This window comes from Pelodiscus sinensis, chromosome 19 (genome assembly GCF_052426305.1).
Source record: "Pelodiscus sinensis isolate ZL-2025 chromosome 19, ASM5242630v1, whole genome shotgun sequence".
Classification (NCBI taxonomy): domain Eukaryota; kingdom Metazoa; phylum Chordata; order Testudines; family Trionychidae; genus Pelodiscus; species Pelodiscus sinensis.
In genome coordinates, this window is record NC_143070.1 from 23,396,139 (window position 1) to 23,416,235 (window position 20,097).

A 20,097-nucleotide genomic window follows, 5' to 3' on the forward strand; every position below is an offset into this window, starting at 1 on the left:
CAGAATGGACAGGGCAGGTGTCCCTAGCTGATGTATACCTGAAGCTGGGAATGGAGGGATCACTTAATAACTGTCTGTCCTGAGGATTCCCTCCGGACAATGCAATTGGCTGCTGTTGTGAGACAGGATCCTGGGCTAGTTGGACAACTGGCATGGCCCAGTCTGGCTGCTTTGATGTTCTATTTGGCTGTTCTTGTCCCTTCTGGGCAAGGGAGAATGGCCCCCCCGCATCCTGAAGTGGACAGAAAATGGCCTGCGAAAGGCTAGTGTAGGTAACTTGTTTTATGTGTCCCTGATGGTCTAGTGGTTAGGATCCAGCACTCTCACTGCTGTGGCTTGGGTTTAATTCCAAGTAAGGGAAACCAGCTGCAACTTTCCCAAAACATGTCCCTAGTCAATCTTCTTCCCACATGTTACAGCAGCTGACACCTAGCATGGGGCTAACCCTAACCCCTCCCCCTTGGCTGGGCACTGCCTGGATTCAGGCCTCCCCAGTGCCAGCCTAAGGGCTCTGGAGAGGACAGGGCAGCTCCAGGGGCAGAGTCCTTTTTTCTGCAGTAGTTCAAACCCAGCCCCCTTGGTTTCAACTAACTAATATTACTCCTCATTGTTTGCCCTCTGTGCCTACCTCCCAACTTCAACACACCCCAACACATCCTCTTCCCTCTCCCTCTCCCCCTCCCGGTAACACAAACAGGACTTTTCCCTGTTGAAAGAACGAACTCTCTGGTTTTTATCTGTGGAATGTAGAACTGGGGAGGGGCTGGGGAAAGACCCTGGGAGGGGGAGGAGGCTGGGAGGAAGGGCTAAGGCTGGCACCTTCCTCTGATGGTCCCACTGCCTCATGTCAGGGGCCTCAGCAGCACTGGGGGGGTGGCTCCAGGGGGAGAAGCTGGTTCAGAGGAACTTGAGCTTCTGGGCCACTGAAGCAGGCCCCCAGCAGCAGCCTCTGTGCAGGGCACACACAGTCTAGGCCTCCCAGTCATATTGAGCCTCCTGTTGTGGCTTGGGCTCCAGAGCCTGCCCCCCAGCTGGTGCCTTGAGGTAGCCACTGCAGCAGCAGGAATTTGGGCATCAGTTCCCCTGCTTTTGGGGACAGGAAGCCAGGCCCAGGCCTTTTTAGCCACTGGAGCTGTACAGGCTGGAGCCTCCCCCTACCAGATCTCTGCCCTGCTTCCTGCAAAGCTCTCAGCCTTTTGCTTGTTTCTGTTTCCCTGTCCAGAGCAGGCAACTAAAGGAAGGGAAGTCACCGAACCAAACACCCCTGTGGCCAGCATGGGGTTTGAACCCATGACCTTGGCGTTATTAGCACCATACTCTAACCAGCTGAGCTAGCCGGCCTATAAAAGTACAGGTCACCAGTGGCCCTTTCAAGAGAGGCGCCTCAGGCAGCTGCAGGGACGTCTCTGAAGTTGCCAATGGCTCTTCTCTGACAGGGTCACTAGCGACTCACTGTGACATGGGCTGGCTAGTCCAGCTGGTTCGAGGGTTGGTCAAGGTGGCTAGCGGCCGGCAGACCCAGGACAAAGAGAAGCCGGAATCTCTTGCTGCCAGCACCTTGCCTCCCAGCTTCTTCCCTGCCAGCAGCAGCAGAGTCCTGAGCGCTGCCCTTGACACCATGGGACCAACCTCCCCTCACTCAACTGGGCCAAGCTGGTGCCCAGTTTATGTCCACTGGGACCTGTTTTACTTGGGTTCCTTCCACCCAGAGCCCCCTTCTTTCCTGGGCTGCGAGGAGCATCACTGGGATACTCTCATATCCCAGCACAGGGCCATCTCTCCAGTGACAGGAGACGGGGCTGTTTTCAAGATTTCTTTTAGTGCAGCAGCAAGCAAGAGGAGATGCAGGAAAATCAACCCCATTTGCAAGCTTTGTGTGACAGGAGGGGTGTGAGCTGGGGAACCTGCCCCCCCAGAAGGGCATTTGGGTGCACCCAGGGGCAGCAAGAATTCAGTCCCTCAGGCAAGTGCATTGGGGACAATGTGTGAACCCTTCCATAAGCATTTTCTGCTCCCACTGGTGTCAAGTATCAGAGGGTTAGCCGTGTTAGTCTGAATCTGCAAAAGCGACGAGGAGTCCTGTGGCACCTAATAGACTAACTAAAGTGTAGGAGCATAAGCTTTCGTGGGCAAAGACCCACTTTGTCAGATGCATGTAGTGGAAATTTCCAGAGGCAGGAATAAATATGCAGGCCAGGATCAGGCTGGAGATGACGAGGTGGATCCAATCAAGGAGGATGAGGCCCACTTCTAGCAGCTGATCTGGAGGTGTGAATTCCAAGAGAGCAGAAGCTGCTTTTGTAGTTAGCAAGCCATTCACAGTCTTTGTTTAATCCAGAGTTGATTGTGTCAAACTTAAAGATGAACTGTAGCTCAGCAGTTTCTCTTTGAAGTCTGGTCCTGAAGTTTTTTTGCTGCAGGATGGCTACTTTTAGATCTGCAATTGTGTGTCCAGGAAGATTGAAGTGTTCTCCTACAGGTTTTTGTATGTTGCCATTCCTAATATCAGATTTGTGTCCATTGATTCTTTTACGTAGGGACTGTCCTGTTTGGCCGATGTATATAGCAGTGGGGCATTGTTGGCACATGATGGCATATATTACATTGGTAGATGCGCAGGAGAATGTACCAGTGACAGTATGGCTGATCTGGTTAGGTCCTGTGATGGTGTTGCTGGTGTATATATGTGGGCAGAGTTGGCACCGAGGTTTGTTGCAAGGACTGGTTCCTGAGTTAGAGTTATTATGGTGCGGTGTGTAGTTGCTGGTGAGAATATGCTTCAGGCTGGTGGGTTGTCTGTGGGCAAGGACCGGCCTACCTCCCAAGGCCTGTGAAAGCGAGGGATCATTGTCCAGGGTGGGTTGAAGATCACTAATGATGCGTTGGAGAGGTTTTAGCTGGGGACTGTAGGTGATGGCCAGTGGTGTTCTGCTGGTTTCTTTCTTGGGCTTGTCCCGTAGCAGGAGGCTTCTGGATACACGTCTGGCTCTGTCAATCTGTCTCCTCACTTCCTCGTGTGGGTATCGCAGTTTACAGAATGCTTTTTGAAGATCTTGTAGGTGTAGGTCTCTGTCTGAGGGGTTGGAGCATATGCGGTTGTACCTCAGTGCTTGGCTGTAAACAATGGATCGTGTGGTGTGTCCGGGATGGAAACTGGAAGCATGCAGGTAAGTATAGCGGTCGGTAGGTTTTCGGTATAGGGTGGTATTGATATGACCGTCACTTATTTGTATCGTGGTGTCCAGGAAATGGACCTCCCGTGTAGATTGGTCCATGCTGAGGTTGATGGTGGGGTGGAAGCTGTTGAAATCATGGTGAAATTCTTCCAGAGTCTCCATCCCATGGGTCCAGATGATGAAGATGTCATCAATGTAGCGTAGGTAGAGAAGGGGTGTGTCATGGCTCCTTCCCCACTCTGGCATGATAAATGCAGAAGTGGGGGCCAGCAAGTGTACCCCAAAGCCTTATCTACCAGGCTTTGGTATAAAACTTCCCCCAAGATCTTAAAAACCTAGATCTTGGGAATAAAACTTCCGCTGCCACCACCCAAATGATGCTAAAGAAACCAGGGGAAAGATCATTTGGGAAATCTTCCCCCTAAAACAAAAATCAGGGCACACCATTAACCACTGCCAGGTTAATAAAAGAAAAGAAAGAACTTTTATTATTACAACAATATTCTGGTTGCAAGTATAATGACTAGAGAGGAAGGTAACAAAATATACTCATGGAGAAACTCTATGGGCCTAGAACTTAGTTACAAAGAAAAGCCAAAACATCTTTTAAGCAGTGCCAGATCTCAGATCCCATACCCAATCCATAACACAATAAAACCTAGCGAAACTACCTAAACTTTACCCTACTTACAGAAAATGAAGAATGGTGTCTTGGAGAGAGAGACATGCTTGTCCCTCTCTGTAGCTGCAGAGAACTCTCAGAGAGACAAAAGGGAGAAAAAAGAAAAAACCCAAATTCCTTTGTCCCAATTTGAAAAGTCCCACCTACATTCCTATTGGTCACTCCACCTGGCTAGGTGTAGTTAACCCCTTAATCCCCAGGCTGCTGGCTAACCCTCATAATCATGACAGGGTGTAAGTGGACGAGAGCTGAGGAAGCGTTGTTCCAGGTCAGCCATAAAAATGTTGGTGTATTGTGGGGCCATGCGGGTGCCCATAGTAGTGCCACTGGTCTGGAGGTATATGTTGTCACCAAATCTGAAATAGTTGTGTGTGAGGATAAATTCACAGAGTTCAGCCACCAGTTGTGACGGTCATATCAATACCACCCTATACCGAAAACCTACCAACCGCTATACTTACCTGCATGCCTCCAGTTTCCATCCCGGACACACCACACGATCCATTGTTTACAGCCAAGCACTGAGGTACAACCGCATATGCTCCAACCTCTCCAGCCTGATCCTGGCCTGCATATTTATTCCTGCCTCTGGAAATTTCCACTACATGCATCTGACGAAGTGGGTCTTTGCCCACGAAAGCTTATGCTCCTACACTTTAGTTAGTCTATAAGGTGCCACAGGACTCGTCGCTTTTGCTCCCACTGGGGAAGGCAGCTGGGCAGGACCAGTCTGCAGCCCACGTCCCTTTCAGCCCCAGGTGCAGGAGGTAACAGAGAGGGGAGGAAAGTCCATGGCTAGAGTCTCCTCCCAGCAGTCTGGCCCTGTGCAGAGTCTGTGCATGATGGAGCCTCTCCCAGCAGGGCGATGGCCTGTTCTCTGCAAAGTGCTCACCTGTTTCATTTTTTTGCAGGCCCATTGTATGTGTCCCTGGTGGCTTCATTTACAGTTTTCAGTCTTTAAATTTGCATCCCTTTTTGGAAAAGAGGGTGCAAGTGTAAACATACCCTACATAGCGAGAGTTGACCTCCGTCAGCTGAGCCTGGCTATTTCCCTACTTCAGGAACCCAAAGGGAACAAAGAGCAGAAGTCCTGGAAACTGGTGGGGTACCCTCTGAATTTGATTTAGTGAGTCTTAGTTGGACTTGCTAAATCAAACTCCAGAAGATTGATTGTGGCCATTCCTCCCCCACTGGGTGTGATTCTTGTTCTTCTGCACAGCAAAGCCCAGGTAGACCAAGGACTTTCAGATCACACCCTTGCTGAATTGATGGGACTAGAAACCAGACACAGCAGATTTTAACTTGTTTCAGTTGAGATGGGTTTGCCTGGTTTATGCGCATTGACACAGAAACACATTAGGGCTACGTCTACACTGGCACCCTTTTCCAGAAATGCTTAAAATGGAACAGTTTTCCGTTATAAGGATTTCCAGAAAAAGCGTGTCTACATTGGCAGGATGCTTTTCCAGAAAAGCACTTTTTCCGGAACAGAGTCCGTGGCCAATGTAGATGCGCTTTTCTGGAAAAAAGCCCCGATCGTCACTTTTGCGATCGGGGCTTTATTGCGGAAAAGACTACTGGGCTGTCTACACTGGCCCTTTTCCGGAACAGTTTTTCCGGAAAACGACTTTTGCCCGAACAGGAGCAGCATAGTTTTTCTGGAAAAACACTGACAATTTTACAGTATATTGTCATTGCTTTTCTGGAAAAGCAAGCGGCCAATGTAGACAGCTGACAAGTTATTCTGGAAAGGCGGCTGCTTTTCCGGAATAAGTGACCCAGCATAGACACAGCCCAGGGGTTTGTAGTAATCTCTGCACATCATAAATGCAGAGTGAGATGCAACTGGAGATGCAAAGGTTTCAAAGAAGTTGATCAACCTTTCAGGGGGCACTTGGAGTTGAAACAGGGATCCTTTTGCCTATAGTCAAACACTTTACCACTGAGCTACACCCCCATTACACTTGCTTGTTTGCATCCAGTGTTAGGAAATTAGCCGCTGGCAGCACTGTCTGCAGGAGCAGGTGGTGCCTTGCACACATGGCGGGGGGAGGACGGCCCTCTATGGGGTCAGACATGTGTGGTGTCCCCCAACCTACAATCAGCATGACACGTCATGATATCGCATCATCCCCTGTGCTCCCGCCTGCCTTGTGTGTGTTGCAACCTCACAGCACTCACCTGATGTTCCCTCCCCGGTGCCCGAGGACATTTGGGAGGCCTCCTCCATCTGGGGGACTGGTGCCAGGGTGAGGGTCACGACGTTCCTGGAATCCTCCTTTTCCTCATCCTGGAGCTGCTGGTCATCTGGGTTGTCATCCTGAAGCTGCGGCCGCTGCTGCCCAGGTGTCTCCATTCCAGACTAAACAACTGTCCCTGGAGACAGGGTTCCCCAACCCCCAGGACTTGGTCCAGTTCCTCACAGTATTCACAGTGCTAAGGTGCTTCCCCAGTCCGGGAACTGCGCTCACAGGTCCTCACATACCCCTGCCGCAATTTCTTGACCTTGGCTCTGACTTGGTCTGGGGTTGGGGGAGGTGGCCTTTCTTTGCAAGGCCGTCAACCATTCAGCCATAAATATCTGCATTCCTCCGCCTGGACTGCAGGGCCTGCAGAGACTCCTCCTTGGACCACAGCTTTATCTCTGGCCCCTACCATGAGAGTGCCCAGCACTTGCTGCCACTTGCTTGCTCATGCAAAGTATCCCTGGAAGGGCCAGAGGGATCTCTGGGGGCTTGTGCCTGTGACATGGCTCTCCGAGAGGCTGGAAGCACTCGATCTTAGCCGACTGGATAGTGAAATTATACTAAAATAATTGGTTAAGGTAGAACTAAGCGGTACTTGAATTTCTCTTTATAAACTGGGGTCCAAGAAGGACACCAGCAAGAAGAAGGAAAAGGGGAGGAGAGAAGAGGAAGGAAAAGGGAAAGGAAGACCAAGAAGGAGGAGGGAAGACCTTGAAGCAGAACTCACCTCCAAGACAGCCTAAGAGCAGAATGGCCGGGACTCCTCTGCACAGCTGTTGCAATGGTTTGCTGTGTGAACTCTGTGGCAGGTGACATTAGGGCTGTGCACTGGGATTATTTACCAGTTTCCCTGAATCCACTTTGCCCAGAGCTGTGATGGCCGAGTGGTTAAGGCGTTGGACTAGAAATCCAATGGGGTTTCCCTGTGCAGGTTCAAATCCTGCTCACAGCGAGGTCTGTGTTTTGCCCACACCTCTTCCTCGGGCAGCGAGGGCCTCTGTGAGTTACCAGCAGTGGGGCTGTTACTGTTGGCATCAGGACTGGATAAGGGTTGAGCTAGTGGGGCAGCTGCCATCAGGCCCTGGCTCCTGGCAGGCTGCAGCAGTTCCCTGGGGCTGCATTAACCTCCACAGCACCTGTCAGCAGTGCCCTTCCCCATGCAGCTGTGGGGCTCTGCATGGCCTGCCCCAGGGGACCCTGGGTTGCACGCCAGCGGTGGTGGCAGGGCCAGGCTGTGCAGAACAAGAGCATCCTGCCACCACAACCTCCATGCATGGAGGGGGAGGGGCTGTATATGCACTGTGCACCCAGGGTGGAGCTGCACATGCACCATGAGCCGGGGGGCAGTGCCACATGCCCGGAGCACTAGAATGGCTCAGACTGGCTGTGATCAGCATCTAACTAATTGCACCATTAGGCCATGCCTTCACTCAGGTGGAGATTTCTGCTGCAATCAATCTCCCAGAGTTTGATTTAGCGAGTCTAGATAAGACTCTCTAAATCAAACCCAGAGGGCACCTGCACCAGTACACACTGCACCAGCTCTTTGCTGCCATCCTACTTCCACTGTTAGGACACCAGCAAACAGTAAAACCAACTCCAGCTATGTGTTGGGATATGGTGGAAAGAAGAGACACATTGGCCTCACCACAAGGCAGCACTGGGAGTTGAACCCAGGATTTTTTGCTTACAAGGCAGCTGCTTTAGCCAACTAAGCCATGGTGCTCTCATTCAAAACAACCCTCAAACTGTTCTACTTTATGGTTCCAGAAAACATGTTCCCATTCCAAAGTGCAGCTGTTCACCGTTCCCCTCTAGCTCCTGCCGTGTCTTGAGGTCTGCGCAGCCTAAGACGTTAGATTGGCAGCTGGAACCCAAACCCTTTTTGGCAATTGTAGCCCCAGGCCCCAAAGGGACAGACCCAAGGCAGCCGCCTGGTCCTAAGGCCTGGCCTGCAGCCAGGGGGAGGGAGAAGAATCTCTCCTTTCAGCTGGAGTCAAATCAGCAGGCTAACTAGCTCAGTTGGTTAGAGCCTGGTGCTAATAATACCAAGGTCATGGGTTCAAGCCCCATGCTGAGGACAGAGATGTTTGGGGAGGGATAGCTCAGTGGTTTGAGCATTGGCCAGCTAAACCCAGGGTTATGAGTTCAATCCTTGCAGAGGCAGTTTCAGGCAAAAATTAATTGGGGATGGTACTTGGTCCTGCTGAGAAGTCAGGGGACTGGACTTGATGACCTTTCAAGGTCAGTTCTAGAAGATAGGCAATCTCCATTCTTTTTTTTTTTTTTTTTTTAAAAACAACCTAAGGGCCTTTGCTGATCCCCAGCCACAGGCCTCTGCTCTGCCAGCTGAGCTTTGGAAGGGGGCCTGGGGCAGGCTGCTTTGCTTTGCCCAGGTAGCCCTTGGGTGAGTGTTGGGGCAGGAGAACCCAGCAACACAGGGGGCTCTAATGGGTGCTTCACCTGCAGAAGGACTCTTGAGTGAAACCAGGCAGAAATGCAGTGCCTTGCTGCCCTGGCAGGTGCTGCCCCTTCTCCTGCCTAGGCCTGGCCTCCCTCCCCTGCTCGGCACCTCGGCACCACAGAAAGCCCCTTGGCAGAGGCCTCAGGCCTGTCCCCTCTGAGGAGTTTGTGCCTTGGCCTCCTCTGCCCTTGGTCCTGGCTCTCCTAGCTGCCCCCTGAGCGCTGCTGGCCAAAGGAGGCAGCAAGGCAGGAGACGGGGGAGGAGCAAGTCCCGCTGAGGCTGACAGCTCAGGCTCAAGCCTCCAGCCCCAGCACAAAACCTTCAGCCGGGCCCGTGTGGCTCCCTCCTGCCCCCGCACACGCTCACAGGGGGAAACGTGCCCCATGTTCCATCCCCGCGCCAGGCCTGGGCGACGGGCTCAGCCCTCGAGCAGCCCACAGGGCCAGTGACGGACAAACTGAGAGCAGGGCCCCACTGACACCCCCCGTCCTGCCCCACTGGCCTGCGTGCGGCGCTGGCACGGGACAGGCAGGAACGGCAGCCGGGGAGAAAGCAGCTTGGACTGACGGGCGAGTCTCACTTGCTGACCAGACTCCCAGGCCCTGGGCTCTGGGGCCAGCCCCCATGTGATCAGAGCCCCCCGGCCACAATGCTACTGCAGGGGGCCTGGTTCCAGGGCCACCTAATCCCAGGGGCTGGGGGCTGGAGGCCTTTGCCCTGGAGTCTCAGAGCTCCCGCAGTGGCGGCTGCCACTGGCCTGAATGGTGCTGGATGCTCCTGCTCCCCTAACAGCAGGCTGGCCCTGCGCAGGCTCTGTGCACACTGGAGCCTCCTCCTGCCAGGTCCCCGGCCTGCTCCCTGCAAAGCCTCAGCCTGGCTCCTTTCCTGCCCTCTGCTTGCAGGGCCCCTGGAAATGGCTCTGTGCAGATCCCTGAGCCCCAGCATTGGGTGCAGCACTGCTGGGCCCCCGGAGCGTGGGCTGCAGCCAGGAAGGGGAATCTCCCGCAGGGCTGGTGGGATGTAGAAAGCTGCTCCCTGGGAACCTTTCCCATGGCAGTGCCCCCAGCCTGGCCAGTCCCTGCCCGGCCCGGCCCTCAGCCCGGCCCCCCCCCCCAGGGTGGGCAGCATTTGAGGGGGCAGGTAGGAGAGGCCCCCCTCCCCTTCACAGAAGAGCAGACCCCCCCAGGGTGGCAGTGGGAGTATCTGGCCCAGGGCTGCTCTCAGCAGAGGGGGCTGTGACCCCAGCCTGGGGCTAGGCGGGGAGAGCCACCCCAGAGAGGGTGGGGAGGGGGATCAAGTGGGGTGAGGGAAGATAAGAGAGGTGAAGGGGAACAGGGATGTGTGAGGTGGGGGCAGGAAGGGGAGGCAGGAGGTGCTGAAGGGAGGTTGGGGGGATCATGCCAGTCAGTGGGTGGCATGAGTAGGGGTGCAATGGAGGGAAACTTCGGGGGGTCATAGGAAGGGAAAGGGGGCAGGGGAGGTTGGGAGGAGACAGGGGGAGCAAGAGCAGCCTGGCTGGGGAAGGGGAGACACAGGGCAGGGCTTGTACAGGAGATGGGGAAAGATACAACGGCAACTCCCCCACCCCCGTGGGGTAGGAGGGAAGGGCAGAGGTGACTGGTGGTGGCACTTGAGGGCACCAACTTCTCTGCCCCAACAACATTTCTGAAGTTTATAACCAGGGTGTCCCAAATGCCCCCTGCCTCTGTGGGTGCCTCTTCCTGCGCCCCTCCCTCTGCAGGCTCCAGTCCTCCCGGGGGGGAAAAGCTGCCCGCCCCAGGACCCTGAGGGAAATTTCTTCTGTGAATTTTTAAGTGTAGATAACTGCAAACACTGATCTGTTAGGGACTGGTAATGGTTTATTTCCATATTTGCATATTTGTTATTTGCATAATGTATATGCAGATATGTAAATATGTTACCAGTCTGGCAAAAGCTTGTGAATGGGTTTGGCTGTCCATGGTATTAAAAAAAGATTAGCAATCACTGGCCTGATCCATGGGGGGTGGCTAAATGCAAGGCAGGGAAAACACTAGGGCTACGTCTACACTGGCCCCTTCTTCGGAAAGCAGGAATAGGGAAATCCACAGGGGGATTTAAATAAACAAGTCCGCCGCTTTTTTTCCGGCTTGGGGAAAAGCCGGAAAAAAGCATCTAGACTGGCCCGATCCTCTGGAATAAAGCAGTTTTCCGGAGGATCTCTTATTCCTACTTTGAAGGAAGAAGTTCATGGAACTTCTTCTTCTCAGCTTGGGAAAGGGATGACTAAGGTGCGATGGGACAGGGTTTTATGTAATGAAGACCGGGGTGCAGAAAACAATAAGAATTTTTATTCTCCTACTCAAGATCCTGGGTGACAGAATGAAACTGGTAAGTAACCAAATTAAAAGTGAATCAAAAGGGAACATTTTTGCGCCCAGTGGAACTCCTTGCCAGAAGATGTTGTGAAGGTGAAATCTACAAGAAGGTCCAAAAAAGAACTGGATAATTGAATGCAGGAAAGGTCAATCAATGGCATTTAACCAGGATGGACAGGGCAGGTGTCCCTAGCTGGTGTATTCTAGAAGCTGGGAATGGGCGACAGAAGGCATCACTTAATTGACTGTCCTGAGGATTCCCACTGGGCAATGAAATTGGCTGCTGTCGTGAGACAGGATCCTGGGCTAGTTGGGCAACTGGCATGGCCCAGTCTGGCTGTTCTGCTGTTCTGTTTGGTTTCAGTTCTTGTCCCCTCTGGACAATGGAAAATGGACCCGTGTCCTGAAGGGGACAGAAAGTGGCCTGTGAAAGGCTAGTGCAGGTAAGGAAAGACCCCATGTGCAGGTGTCCCTGATGGTCTAGTGTTTAGGATTCAGCACTTTCACTGCTGAGGCCTGGGTCCAATTCCCAGTCAGAGAAACCAGCCTCACTTTTCACTTGACATCTGCCTACTCATTCATCTTACCTCATTGTTACAGCAGCTGTGACCCAAGAGGTTCTCTCAGGGCCCCTTTCCCACCTCTCCCTCACTGCCAAGACAGCACCTGCCATTTTCACAAGCCCTTCAGAAGGGGCAGAGCTGGTGACTCAAACTGCCCCTCCCCTCTCCCATGTGGGCAGCCCTGCAGGAAGCTCTGTGGCACACACAGCACTAGCCCAGCGCAGTGTCAGGTCGGCACAAGATCCATTGGTTCAGTTTGGTTGTTGAAGGCGACAACCCAGAACTGGCTCCAGCCCCCACTCAGTAACCTGGGGAAATGACCCACCAGGCCTGGGCCCCTCGGAGAGGCAACGATTCCCCACTGGCCAGGGCAGAGCCTCCCTCTGACACAGTCATGGAGCCTTCTCCCCCTGGTCCTGCCTCCCCCTTCACTCAGCTCTCACTGCTCAGTGCTGCCAGGGAGGGGCCTCACTGCGAGAGCCGCCTGGGCAGGTTCCTGCCACAGAGACACGTCCCAGAGCAGGACGGATGCTCAGACCGACATTGAGTGTTGCTCAGCGCTGGGGTGAGACAGGGAAGGAAAAAAGGGTGTAACGGTGCCATCAGCCTTTCAGAACAATCCCTGGCCCCACCACCACATCCCAGCTCTTCCCTCTGCCCTTGCTGGACTCTGCTGGGCACTGTCTGGACTCAGTCCTCCCCGGTGCCAGCCTAAGGGCTCTGGAGAAGACATGGCAGCTCCATGGGCAGAGTCCTGAGCCCCTGGCAGGGCAGGTCTCATTAAGCAGTTGGGGGGGGGGGGCGGCTGGGTTGCTGCACAGGTTAGGGCTGGCCTGGGCAATGACTTTTGATGGGGAACCACTCCCAGAGCTGCACTTTTCCATGCTATTAATGGAGGAGGAGGGGGTCTGGGATGCAGGTTGGTGCAGACAGGAGCTTGGGGCAGAGGACTGGGGTGCAGGAACAGTTGCAGGAGGTTGGGTTGTGACCTGGGGCAGAGGATTGGGGTGCAGGATCTGGGAGGGGTGAGGGTTCAGGATGGGGGCAGAGGGTTTGGTTTACATGGGGTACCAGTGGGTTGAGGGAAGGGAGGGGCTGGGGTGCCAGAGGCAGGCTCTGGATGGGAGACTTACCTGGCTCACTCCCGCCTCTCAGCCCAGCACATTTCTCAGGCAGCTACTTCCCTGCCCCCACACAGGCTCTCAACCTCCGTTAGCCAATAAGCTGAGGGGTTGTGAAAGGCCCTTGTGATGTCACTGCCACACCCACCCCTGCCCTCCAGGGCTAATGTCCTACCCCAGGCAGCCCCTTTGCATGGCTGAGCTGCTCCCAGGGGTGAAAGTGACACATTTCTTACAGGGACTGTTCTATTGGGCACCACCCCTTGGGCAGGGGAAGGCTCAAGGCAGGAAGTTGGGGGAGGGGTTGTGATAGGACAGTACCTGTAAGAAATTAAAGTGTAGAGTGGAGTGTGGGAGGCTCAAGGTAGGTACTTGGGGAGCTTCTCAGTGGGGTGTGGGGCTCAGGGCAGGGGTGAGGATGTGGGAGGATATGGGAATCAGGGTACAGGATTAGGGATGTGGGGGGGTGCTTGGGGCTGGGACTGTGTGTGTGTGTTGAGGGGATCAATGGGACTAGATTCCCAGCTCCCTCTGCTCTGGGCTCCCTAAGGCCCTTTAACACAGAAGGGCTTTCTCTGCAGTGCGCTGAGGAGAGGAACCCCTGAACCAGTGATGTCGCTTTGCCCAGGTTGGCAGGGACAGGAAGCAGGCTGGGTGCCCAGTAACCCCAGACAGATGTGCACATGTGCATGTGAGCAGCAGCTTTTGTGGGGCTCTAGAAATCTCAAAATAAAAAAGGAGTCCTATAAAAAATGGAAACTAGGACAAATAACAAAGGATGAATATAGGCAAGCAACACGGGAATGCAGGGGCAAGATTAGAAAGGCAAAGGCACAAAATGAGATCAAACTAGCTACAGGCATAAAGGGAAACAAGAAGACCTTTTATAAATACATTAAAAGCAAGAGGAAGACCAAGGACAGGGTAGGCCCACTGCTTAGTGAGGAGGGAGAAGCAGTAACAGGAAACTTGGAAATGGCAGAGATGCACAATGACTTCTTTGTTTCGGTCTTCACCGAGAAGTCTGGAGGTGTGCCTAACGTAGTGAATAGAAGCAGAGAGAGGGTAAGTTTAGAAGATAGGATACACAAAGAACAAGTTAAAAATCACTTAGGAAATTTAGATGTCAGCAAGTCACCAGGTCCTGATGAAATGCATCCCAGGATACTCAAGGAGCTGATAGAGGAGGTATCTGAGTCTTTAGCTATGATTTTTGAAAAATCATGGCAGACAGGGGAGATTCCAGAAGACTGGAAAAGGGCAAATATTGTGCTCATCTATAAAAAGGGGAATAAGAACAACCCAGGAAACTACAGACCGGTCAGTTTCACATCTGTCCCAGGTAAGATAATGGAGCAGGTAATTAAGGAAATCATATGCAAACACTTGGAAGGTAATAAAGTGATAGGGAATAGCCAGCATGGGTTTGTGAAGAACAAGTCATGCCAAACTAATCTGATAGCTTTCTTTAATAGGATAACGAGCCTTGTGGATAAGGGAGAAGCGGTGGATGTCATATACCTAGACTTTAGTAAGGCATTTGATACGGTCTCGCATGATATTCTTATTGATAAACTAGGCAAATATAACTTAGATAGGGCCATGATAAGGTGGGTGCATAATTGGCTGGAAAACTGTAGTCAGAGAGTTGTTGTTAACGGTTCTAAATCCTGCTGGAAAGGGATAACAAGTGGAGTTCCTCAAGGGTCTGTTTTGGGACCCGTACTGTTCAATATCTATCAATGATGTAGATATTGGGATAGAGAGTACCCTTATTAAGTTTGCAGATGATACCAAACTGAGTGGGGTTGCGACTTCTTTGGAGGATAGGGACATAATTCAAAATGACCTTAGCAAGTTAGAGAAATGGTCAGAGGTAAACAGGATGAGTTTTAATAAAGAGAAATGCAAAGTGCTCCACTTAGGAAGGAACAATCAGTTCCATACATACAAGATGGGAAGCGACTGTCTAGGAAGGAGCATGGTGGAAAGGGATCTAGGGGTCATAGTGGACCACAAGTTGAATATGAGTCAACAGTGTGATGCTGTTTCAAAAAAAGCAAATATGATTCTAGGTTGTATCAACAGGTGTGTCGTAAGCAAAACTCGTGAAGTCATTCTGCCACTCTACTCTGCACTAGTTAGGCCTCAGCTGGAGTACTGTGTCCAGTTCTGGGCGCCACATTTCAAGAAAGATGTGGAGAAATTGGAAAGGGTACAGAGAAGAGCGACAAGAATGATTAAAGGTTTAGAGAACATGACCTATGAAGCCAGGCTTCATGAACTGGGCTTGTTTAGTTTGGAAAAAAGAAGATTAAGGGGGGACATGATAGCGGTTTTCAAATATCTAAAAGGGTGTCACAAGGAGGAAGGAGAAAATTTGTTCCTCTTGGTTTCTGAGGACAGGACAAGGAGTAATGAGCTTAAAGTGCAGCAGGGGAGGTTTAGATTGGACATTAGGAAAAAATTCCTAACTGTCAGGGTGGTCAAACATTGGAATAAATTGTCAAGGGAAGTGGTGGAATCTCCCTCTCTGGAGATATTTAAGAACAGGTTAGATAGACATCTATCAGGGATGGTGTAGACAGAGCTTGGTCCTGCCTTGAGGGCGGGGGGCTGGACTCGATGACCTCTCGAGGTCCCTTCCAGTCCTATTATTCTATGATTCTATCTCCCCTGAGATCTAATTCCCCACGTGCCAGGCACCAGTCAAAGCCAGGGCTCCGGGGTCTCAAGCAGAGCACTGCTGGGGGCGGATATGTGTCTATTTGAGGCAGGTTCCTCACGCCCACGTCCCAGACACATACTGTGGCACAAAGACCAATGGTCCCTGCACAAAGTGTGTCCCAGAGATAAGTGTTAGCCCCGGGAACAAGCATCGCCCTGCAGAAGAGACACCCCTGGTATGGAGCCAACAAGCCCAGGAGACACTCAGCTCAGGATCCCCAGGTGCACTGACACAGACTCCCTGGCACAGGAGAATCCCAAGCCTCAGTTCTGCCGGCCAGAGTTTTCTCCTCTTCTGTTTCTTGTCAGCTCCCTGCAAAACACCTCACAACATTAGATGAGGATGAGTGTGGATAAACCCAGCTGGGCTGTAGAGCGGCTCTTAGATGGGGAAAGAGAGGTGCTCCCGCCGCCTCCCTGAGCAACTCACACATGTAAGAAAACTGCCATTAGAGGTCTCTGTATAGGTGTCAGGATGGCCGAGTGGTCTAAGGCGCCAGACTCAAGGGCCTGTCTTTCCCTTAGTTGGGTGTTCTGCTCTCCAAATGGAGGTGTGGGTTCAAATCCCATTCCTGACACATCATCTTTTCTTATATCATCTCTTTTATGTCTAGAGAGGTGACCTCATTTCCCCATTTCTCCTGACATTGTAGGAGCCCTTGCTCCTCCCACATGCTCATGAAAGCATTTCTTTTAGGCTGCATCTACACAGCAGCGTTCCTTACGGCCATTACACGGCAATAACAATGGGAGCATCTACACAGCAATTCCATTATTCCGACGTCTGTAACGCACCATCCAGACCAGTGGTCTGAGGAGCCAGGAGGTTTCCAGGCTGCAGACAGCCAAGCCCACAGGCAAAGACAAAGCAAAGTGCCAGCCACTTCCTGCTCAGCCCAGCGGGGTCTGTGTGTGACCCCCAGACCTTTTGTTTGCCTTTCCCCAGGTGCAGGGGCCCAGATTCACCAACACTCACGGGCCCCACTGGAGGAGGCTGGTTTGCTGCTTCACCCCACGGCCCAGCAATGAGCCCCCAGACTCGCCCTGTGCTCGGGGAGCCAGGTTTGCTGTGTGAATTGTGTGGGGGCAGGTAACATCAGGCCTGGGCACTGGGATTATTTACCAGTTTCCCTGGGGGCCCTGCTGTTTTCACAGCACAAATATCTTTCCAATCACCCCTGAGTCTTCCCTTTCCCAAGCTGAGAAGAAGAAGTTCCCTGAACTCCTGGGAGCTGCTGTTCCAAAGAAGAGGCATTTCCCGTGGAAAGATGGCCAAGGCCAATCCCCTACACAGAGCCCCAGAAAATACCAATGGACACTGGGCACTTGTAACGCTCCCTCTCGGGCAGCGCTACGGAATGGATCCAGCTGGCAATCGGGCTGACTAACGCCATCAACAGACGAGTCCCTGTGAGACTTCTCAGCCCAAGTGCTGAGACTGTGGAGTCTCCCACTCCCAGCCCAGTGGCAGAGGGGCAGCGCCCTGAGGAGGCGGGTCCCGAGGCAGCAGAGAACTTTGAAGGGAATGGAGACGTAAGGTCAGAAGGAAGGAGAACAAGTCACCTCTTCCCAGGTGAGATGTGGTGGGAAACTCCCAGATCAGGTGCAAGCTGAGCTCCAATGGCTGGTTCCTGTCCTGGTGGCTCCTTGCAGGGCCTGGCTTGAGAAGCGCCAAGGAGCCGTGTGTGGCCAAGAGAAAGGGAGCAGAAGGAATGTGGATGAAGGAGCAGGGTGGGGGAGCAGGAACAAGGGAGGGTGTCAAAGGAAGCTGGGGGTGCTGGGTGGGAAGAAAGTGAGGGGAACGGGGTGGCTGGGGTCTGGGCATGAGGCAAGCCATTATGTGGCTTTGTGTCCACTTGCACCAAAGGCGACAGCCACACTGCCCCAAAGGTGAACAGCACAGTAGTGGCACTTCCAGGGTGAGCCCTCCACTGTGTGGCTGCGATCACCTGGTCCCAGGCAAGGCACCACTGAGAAGTCTCAGCCCCAGCCCTGCATCCTCCTATCTCAGCCTAACCTGCTGAGCTGTCTCCCACACGCTCCTGAAAGCCAGCGCACATGCCACACATCCCTGCAACAGGCCCTGGCACTGCCTTGTGGGCACCAAGGGGAACCGCAATAAGAGCAGATCCGGTGTTTCTGCCTGGCTTTGAAGCAGGGACTTTTTGCGTGTTAGGCAAATGTGATAACCCCTACACCACAGAAACACACACAACAGTGTTTTCTGCTGCTGCACTTAAGCTTGGGCAAATATTCTGTTGCTAACCCTTTGGCCCACAGAGATTGCTGCACAGCAAATGAATTCTCTGATGTCAATTTTGTGCCCTCAGGAAGGGACCAAACTGAAGGAGGCCGGGCCCCCACCTGGGGACTCCAACCTAAACCCTGAGACCAAGGGGTTTACAAGCCAGAGAATCAACGTTTGCTGCATTTTGCCCTCCCCTAACCCTGGAGAACCTCAAAGGCAACTCTGCAGCCCCAGCAGCAGGGGGAGATGTGCATGTTAGAGCCTCTGCCCACTGAGCTGTAGCTTTCTGTGCCCAGGGAGCCAGACACCACCAGGGTGGGAAGGCAGGAGGGAAATGGGGAACTTTCAGTTCAGCAGTCCTGGGGCAGAGCAGCTGGTGTGCTGCCGGGTTGGTCCAGTAGCACCCAGAGTGGCGCTGCAGGACCAACCGGCAGCGCCCCAGCTGCTCTACCACAGGCATCCGGAGAAAAGCCTGGTCTGCTGGGGGGGAGGGGGTGCACTAGCTGCGCCCCCCCCCCCCCCAGCAGACCAGGGAGACGCGGGCGGCGGGACGGAGACGCACCGCGGTCCCGCCGCCTGGGTCCTCCGCAGCTTTGCTCCCCGTCTCCCTGGTCTGCTGGGGGGAGCGGCGAGTCAGGGTATGTGGGGATCAGTCAGAGCCCTTTCGTGCCAGTGCCAGTCACAGCAGCCTCTGCACCCGCTCCAGGCTTGTGGTTTCCTTCTTCCCAACACTCCTCCCCAGTCAGCCTTTTCCTGAACCAGCAGTTCCATGGGTGGCCAGGGGAGGCCTCTTCTGTGTCCTAGAAGGACCTAGGAAAATGTGAGCAAGGGTTACAAAAAGGCACCACTGAGACTTGAACCCAGGATCACCCATTTATGAGACAGGTGTTTTAGCCAACTAAGCCATGGTGCCCTCTTCCACAGTTTCTTAAAAATGGCTCTTTATGTTTCCAGACAACACTTTTGACTCCCAAAGTGCAGCCGTTCCCCATTTCCCTCCAGCCATCGAGCCCAGGTGGTGTCTGGCCCCCCCGTGCACAGAGAGCTACAGCTCCGTGGGCAGGGGTCTTTGGCTTCCTTCTCCATGGGATGCTGTTGCAGGAAGGGCTGCTCAGCAGGGACGGGGTTCACCTGTGGAGGAAGGGAAGAGTATTTGGGTGCTGACTGGCTAACCTAGTGAGGAGGTTTAAACTAGGTTTGACGGGGGCAGGTACCCAAAGCCCACAGGTGAGTGAACAACATGGACACCTGGGAGATGGGCCAGAAATGGGAGAGAGCAGGGGCTGTAACTGCAGAGATAAAGGAGGGATAAGGGACCACTGGGAAGCAAAATCCAATCTGTGTCTTAGATGCTGGTACAGACACACAGGACTATGGGTGATAAGGAGGAAGAAGTTGGTATCACAGGGACTTGGTGGGATAATACACTTTATTGGTATATTGGCACAGACAGGTAGAGCTTGCTCGGGAAGGACTGGCAGGAAAAAGGGAGGAGGAGTTTCCTTAGATAGGAAACATGTGAACACTTGACACAGGAGTGGACTTGTTGGGAGTCTGTGGGTGAGGTTAAAGGGGTAAAACCCCAGGGTGATGTCACAATAGGCATCTGTTCCAGACACCTCCCCAGGCAGAAGAGGTGCCTGAGGCTTTTTAAACAATTAACAAAATCATCCAAAGTGCAGCTGGTTTCACACACACTCAGCCTCACCGACAGCTGGGAGGCAGTTTGCAGGGAGCTGAAAAGAAACAGAAGAGGGGAAACTGGAGCCTGGCAGAACCAAGTCTTGGGATTCTTCTGTGTCCAGATGTGCTAAGCAGCTGGCAGCCAAGCTCCCAAGTGCTGGTCTATTCCTGCCCTCTCCAGGCAGGTGAATCCCCTCTGCTGGGTGTTACATGCTGGACATTGCCTGTCTGATTTTAGCCAAGAAACTGCTCCCTGTGAGGCAAACCTGACACCTCCTGCCCTGCGGAAACCAGACCCTTGCCTTATGGAAGAAGCCCCTGGAAGCACTTAGCCCCTGGCTGGCTCTGCCTGTGGAAAAAAGGAAACAGCAAACATCTATCACTGGAGAATGTGGGTATTGATCCCACTGCCTCTCGCATGCGAAGCGAGCGCTCTACCACTTGAGCTAATTCCCCTGTCTGTGAGTAGTTTTTCCTGCCCCCCCCCACCTTGTTCCAGAGCTCACAACATCCCTTCTGATAAACCCTCATCAAAAACTCAGCAAATCTCCAGAGAAGTTACGGTTCCTTTACAAGACTCTGCACAGCTCAGTTCCAATCAGCCGGTCTTCCCTAGAGCTCGGAACATCAACTGCAGCAGCGTTGCTCTTACGCCCAGTGTAGACACGGCCTGAGAGTGTCACAAGCCAGCCCCAGACACATTCCTGGCTAGGACCAGTCACAGTCTGGGCTCAGTGAGGGTCCGTCCTACCTGAGACGTGTGTGACACAAAAGCCTCCTGTTCCCTGCCCAGTTCCCAACACTGGCTTCAGACCCAGTAATATTTGGTG

At 53.0% G+C, this 20,097-nt stretch overlaps 4 non-coding genes across 4 annotated transcripts; 2 read left to right on the forward strand and 2 right to left on the reverse strand.

The window, feature by feature from the left end:
- Positions 1 to 1,267: 1,267 nt before the first annotated feature.
- On the reverse strand, positions 1,268 to 1,341 carry TRNAI-AAU (transfer RNA isoleucine (anticodon AAU)). Its single transcript has one exon. It is a non-coding gene; the product is annotated as a tRNA-Ile (tRNA).
- Positions 1,342 to 6,974: 5,633 nt separating this feature from the next.
- Positions 6,975 to 7,056, forward strand: TRNAS-AGA (transfer RNA serine (anticodon AGA)). The gene has a single exon. It is a non-coding gene; the product is annotated as a tRNA-Ser (tRNA).
- An 8,749-nt stretch (positions 7,057 to 15,805) lies between these two features.
- TRNAL-CAA (transfer RNA leucine (anticodon CAA)) lies at positions 15,806 to 15,914 on the forward strand. The gene is made up of 2 exons: positions 15,806 to 15,843; positions 15,869 to 15,914. It is a non-coding gene; the product is annotated as a tRNA-Leu (tRNA).
- A 3,736-nt stretch (positions 15,915 to 19,650) lies between these two features.
- TRNAA-CGC (transfer RNA alanine (anticodon CGC)) lies at positions 19,651 to 19,723 on the reverse strand. Its single transcript has one exon. It is a non-coding gene; the product is annotated as a tRNA-Ala (tRNA).
- Between the last annotated feature and the right edge of the window lie 374 nt (positions 19,724 to 20,097).